This window comes from Saimiri boliviensis, chromosome 3 (genome assembly GCF_048565385.1).
Source record: "Saimiri boliviensis isolate mSaiBol1 chromosome 3, mSaiBol1.pri, whole genome shotgun sequence".
NCBI classification, from domain to species: Eukaryota; Metazoa; Chordata; class Mammalia; order Primates; family Cebidae; genus Saimiri; species Saimiri boliviensis.
This window is the reverse complement of record NC_133451.1, coordinates 157,315,610-157,321,609: the sequence shown is the minus strand read 5'-3', so window position 1 is coordinate 157,321,609 and position 6,000 is coordinate 157,315,610. Positions and strand designations below refer to the sequence as shown.

Sequence of the window (6,000 nt, the reverse complement as noted above, 5' to 3'; positions counted from 1 at the left end):
TAAATAGAAAAATCCTATCGCCTGTCCCTAGGCTGTACACTAGCATGCCAAGACCCCAAGAGAGGAAATCATGGGGAGATTTTCTTTGGAAAGTTGATTGTTTCTTGCCTTCCTTTCAATTTAAGCCCAGTATGATTTAAAAAGTTGCTAGAAAGTCCAACTTATTCAGTGTTAATTTGGAGCTTTTATTGTAATGTTCTTTTTTGTTAAAGAATGACATGAAGCTCTTAATCAGAAATATATGTCTAATCTTATTTGTTAGCAAGATGCATATTATTTCTCATATATGATTATAAGATATTTAGAATATTTCACTCTCTCTTCTTTATGTCATGTCAAATATTTGAGGAGCTTTTTTCTATCAACTTCTGTGGTATAAAAACTATTATAAGCCATGTGCTAAACATATGCAGATGGTCTCCTAGTAATCCCACAACATCCTGGCCTCTAGAACACACAAGGCTATTCCCTACATTTCAGCTCTCTTTTGGCTTTTTGGAGTTAAGTGAGACCTAGCACACTTTCCTGAATACCAAGATGTCCTGATATCCACAGTCCCTAATCCTCTACGTAAGTCTCTGGAGCCTGTTTTCCACTTGATGGCCTTGCCAAAGGAAGAGAAAGTCCTGTTCATTCAAGTGACTGCAACAAAGTTCAAGGCCTTGCCTACAGTCACTTATATCATAAGTCCCAGAGGCCTCTATAATTTGGAAACATATGATACTAGATGTAAAGTAAACAGAGTAACATATGCACCAACATAGTCTCCAAATATTTTTATCGTTGTTTGAAGTAATACAATATTAAGAATACAGAACAAAGAGTATGATCTTTAATAAAATATTTAATAATATTTGGTATAAATGTTTATATTCAATATAAATATTTTAAAATAAAATAACAAGTTTAAAACTTGAAAAATAGACAAAAGCAAAGTATTAAAAGAACTTAATTCACTATTTCACTGAAATAAACACATATATTGCCTACAAATATGACATATTTAATAAAGTACATATACTAGATAACTACTTTACCCTATAGAGCCAACTCCAAAATTATACATTATTTTAAAGTGACCCTTCAAGCACTGGTGAAAAATGACAATATCATACTTCTTAAGGAAAACCAAAATATATTGCCATTTCCACAGTTTATTTCTTCTGTAATAAGAATGCAAAGTAACAAAATTAATAATAAAATAACACAATTTAGACTTAAAATACTCTCTTGAGTTTAAAGTCCAACAGGAAACAAGAATGGAGTTATTACTAGTAAGAATGGAGATATTATTAATACTCTCTATTATTAGAGAGTAATAACTCCATTCTTACTAGTAATATGTAGACAATACTAGTAATAACTCCATTCTTATTTCCTATTGGACACATAAGACCTCCCATTTTAAACTGACACCTAAGATTAACCATCAAAGTAATAACGAACCTATTTTTATTTATTTTCTATACTAGTTGTTATACTAATATTTATACTATTAATTAATATAGAAAGATGAATAAAAATAATATTTTAGAGGTTATGAGATAACGCTAGTTATGACTTTGATGGGTAATCTTACGTGTGAACTTGGCTGAGCCACAGAGTACCTGGATATTGTTGGTCAACCATTATTCTGGGTGTTTTGTGAGAGTATTTTTGGATAATATTAATCAGTGGACTTTTGAGTAAAGCCAATTGTCTTTAATAATGTCATCAGTCTCATGCAATCAGTTGAGGGTCTGAATAGCACAAAAAGATTGATCCTCCCCCGTATAAGCAGACTACCTTCCAACTTCATCTGCAACATCAGATGTCAGACCAGAACAGAGGCATTGGCTCTCTTTGGGTCTTCAGAGAGCAGGCCCATCCTGCAGATTGGAGTTGCAAGCATCTGTAATTGAATTAACTAATTCTTTATAATTAATCTTGCTCTTAATAGATGATAAGTAGATCTCTAGCTAGATAGATCAAGGTCTAGTTGTATTTACAGCAACTATATCTACACGCCTTATGTATTTGTATTTATGTTCTTCCCTTCATTCTGTTTACCTGGAGAACCTATGCTAACATAATGACTGTGAATAAAACTGTAACTTTAAAAACATCTAACAAGAAAGAATAAAATGCATATTTTATTCATATATTGCAAAAAAGTTGGTTAAGATCAAAGGAAAAAAAATTAAAAAGTAGAAAATAAAGTAAAAAAGGGAATTTAGTAAAATAGAGAAGAAAAATTAAATAAACCTGTGTATTTTAAAAAAGAATGAGGGAAACAGAAACTGTTAGGCTAAAGAAGAAAGAATACTATACAACTACCCTGTAAAAATGAAAATTGTAAAAGAAATAATTATATACATATGTGTGACAGTGAAAAATTAACAATTGATTATTATGTTCAAATTGGTTTGATAATCTAGATTAAACTTATGATTTTCCAGAAGATGTAATTTTAGTTATTCACATATGATTTTGTAGAATATTAAAATAGCATTTGGAAGAAATCACGAAAGTGATAGCAAGCTGTTTTATGCTTTCCTTCAATCATTTCTTGCCCTTTACCCAATTATGCTCTCACACACACAGACTCTCTCACACACTCTACAATGTCCAAAATAATTCTCAATAATAAACTCAATGTCCAAAATAATTATCAATAATAAACTCTAATAAACTTTCAAGGATTTACTGACATTTATATTCTTCATGAACACAGAGATTTAACTTAATATCAGCTCATAAGAATGATACACAAAAAGTGAAAACCTTCACAAAGTCGTATATATTGAGATTATAGTGTATCTTGATATAGAATATAATGGAATAAATTCCAGTTAAATATTACAAGTAATGAAACCAAATCATGTTTATTTCAAGATTTCAATATTAGCTCAGGGTTAGAACGTTTTCATTATAATTCACTGTATTAGAAGTAAATGGGGGCCAGGTGTGGTGCCTCATGCCTGTTATTCCAGCATTTTGGGAGGCCAAGGCTGGTGGATTGCCTGAACTCAGGAGTTTGAGACCAGCCTGGGCAACACGGTGAAACCTGACTCTACTAAAAATACAAAGAAAATTCGCCAAGCGTAGTAGAGAACGCCTGTAGTCTCAACTACTTGGGAGGCACGAAAATTGCTTGAACCTGGGAGGTGAAGTTGCCCCAAGCCAAGATAGCGCTGATGCCCTCCAACCTGGGCAACAAAGCCAGACTCTGTCTCCCCAGCCCCAAAAAGAAAGTCAATGTGCAAAATAATATGATACATGATCACCTCCACAAGCGCCAAATAGCCATTTTATAAAATGCGGCATATATTGCTGATGGAAACGTAATAAAATGGGAAACAAATATTGTTTCTTGATGTAAATTAAAGTGCATATCAAAATAAAAAAAGCATCATGCATAATACTGCATCATCAGAAGGACACATTTTAAGAATAATGTAAGATTAATCCATCATAAACATTAATATATAACAATATTCTAGAAGTGCTGCCCAATCCCAATTTGTAAAAAAAAAACACTGAAAGAAGCAAAATTGTTGCTGCTTTATTTGATACCATTGTATACCTAAAACACTTTGGAAAATGAACTTAAAACTTTGAAATAAGATACATTTTTTAATTGCAACTGGCTACCAATTTAATAGACAAAAATGTTTAGATATCACGTACAAAGCCGCGAGCTAGTTAAAATATTACAGCAACTCAAAAGTTTTTTTTTAATACAAATAAATTTAAAAGACAAAACTCATATTATGCACATGATTATAATTTCAAATTTAGGGCCCTTTTACTTAAATGCCGTAATACTTAGAGTTATGGTTTTAAATGAGATTAATTTGTTCTGTTTACCTTAAATAAAAAGAAAATCCATTAGGCAGTTACCAAATTCTTATGGGTTACATTTATGGAGGGAAGATTTTGATTAGACACATTTGGAAACTAAAAGAGTTATGTTGGATCAAAGAACCGAACGCACACAGCAACTTTATCGCAAACCGTCAGGAAACGGTGTTGGTGCCGACAACAGAAACACTGAAGCTGCCTCCATTGGACCAGGTGATTGCCACCACTGGATATCTTTAGCACAGAAAATGCAAAAAATAATTTTCACTGTTTTTTTTAGTTGCCTTGCCAGCTCCAATTAAAATACAGGGCAGCAGTTTATGATTGGGCCAAATGTAAGTGCCACATTTTCCTTGCAACTGGGAGATAAATATTTGGGATATTCATTTTCCATTACGGAAAGTACAGCAATGCCTCCCACAAGGGGTACACAAAATTGGTCATTTTCAGAAAGTAGAAAGTGGATGCAGGATGATGAAGAACTAAAGCATACTGAGCATCCTGTTGGCTCCCTAAGCCTCACACCCATTTTTCTTTCCATAATTACATTTCTAAATTTGGTTCTGCCTAAATAATGCAACTCTCTCTCTCTCTCTTTTTTTTTTTACAATTAAAAAAGGGAGTCTCTGTTTTCCCAAAACAATACAACCCTAAATTTCTTCATTCCTGCATCTACCCCAGCATCATTATCCTGATGAGTACCAATTGTGCTTTAATTGCTACATTCCTGAAAAAGGAAGATAAAGAAAAATGAAAGGTGGAATCATGCTCAGTGAAATTTCTTTTTCTGTAATTTTGTAAATAGCATTATTTATGATTTTCCCCTTCCAGTACCTACTTATTTAGTCTGCGACTCTGCTGACAAACTGATAAAAATCTCCTTGTCAATTGGAATGACCTAAACCTTTATTTCTTAGGATATGCATTCACGGTGCTAATGCATCCTTGGGGTCCCTTTGTGTTGCATTAATAATCATCATGGGACATGTGGATAACAGGAGATTTCATTGCACAACATCTAGATTTAACAACTTGATTATCAGAAGCACTAATTTCCACCAAAATAATCATCTGATTTTTGCTTTTTTATTAATTAAAATAAAGAAACTCATGCTCGCTTCGGCAGCACATATACTAAAATTGGAAAGAGACAGAGAAGATTAGCATGGCCCCTGCGCAAGGATGACACACAAATTCATGAAGCATTCCATATTTTTTAAAAAAAGAAAAAAGAAAAAAAAAAGAAACTCAAGAGGCCTGGTAGCAAATTCAACTTATAATTTTCTAAAACTATTACTTTTCTTAGATTAAAAAGATATTAAACCTATGGAATCTAGAAATTTGCTGAAAACATTATTTCTTCTGGCATTCAATATAGTCATTTTCAAATGTACCACTCTATTTCTACCCCCTTGATGAATAGGCATTGATATTTTCTTTGCAGTTTCATTTAGTTATTTTTGCTTCAAATTCCACACAGCTTCATGAAGACCTGCTCCCAGATGGCCACATGACTTTCTTTCATATATTTCATACTTTTCTGGCTAATCTAGTTAAAAGAAGACATCATTCACTATTCCATCTCCCTAATCTATCCCTGAGGAGTCTCCGGCATGTAGACAGTCATTTTGTAGTAAGAATAGCCATCGACCCCTACAATTAAAGAAGGGGAGCTATTACAAATGTTTTAGGGGTATTGACAAGAGATTAAGTAACCAGGCTTGAATATTGGCAAAAACTACATGACTTTGGAGGGCCAGGATGCAGGTGGCATGTGCAGGATGCTTCTGCAATAAGATGTCAACCAACATTCTAAGCATCAGCTTTTATGTCATTCCTTTTGCAGTAATTTGAACACTATTTCCTCTTTTTTTTTTTCATTCAAATTTCAAAGATGCAGCCATGAAAATTTAGATGGCAGAGGCTCATAAATGTGTCTTAATTACCTGGGATCAGTGCTAAAGGTCTAAGTCCTTTGACCACTTTACAAAAAAAGGTACAGAAGAACAAATCGTACTTTACTAATAAATGGTCAGATCTGGACAAATATACAACATATCTTCCAAAGGATATAAAAGAATATTAAAAACATTTTTTAAAATCAACCTATCTAATATAGGTTGAAAAACCAATGTATATTCATCTATGTTTTCTCCC

At 32.9% G+C, this 6,000-nt stretch overlaps 1 non-coding gene across 1 annotated transcript; it reads left to right on the top strand.

Moving 5' to 3' along the window:
* The first annotated feature begins 4,953 nt into the window (after positions 1-4,953).
* Positions 4,954-5,060, top strand: LOC120367830 (U6 spliceosomal RNA). The gene has a single exon (XR_005582105.2). It is a non-coding gene; the product is annotated as a U6 spliceosomal RNA (small nuclear RNA).
* The last annotated feature ends 940 nt before the right edge of the window (positions 5,061-6,000 follow it).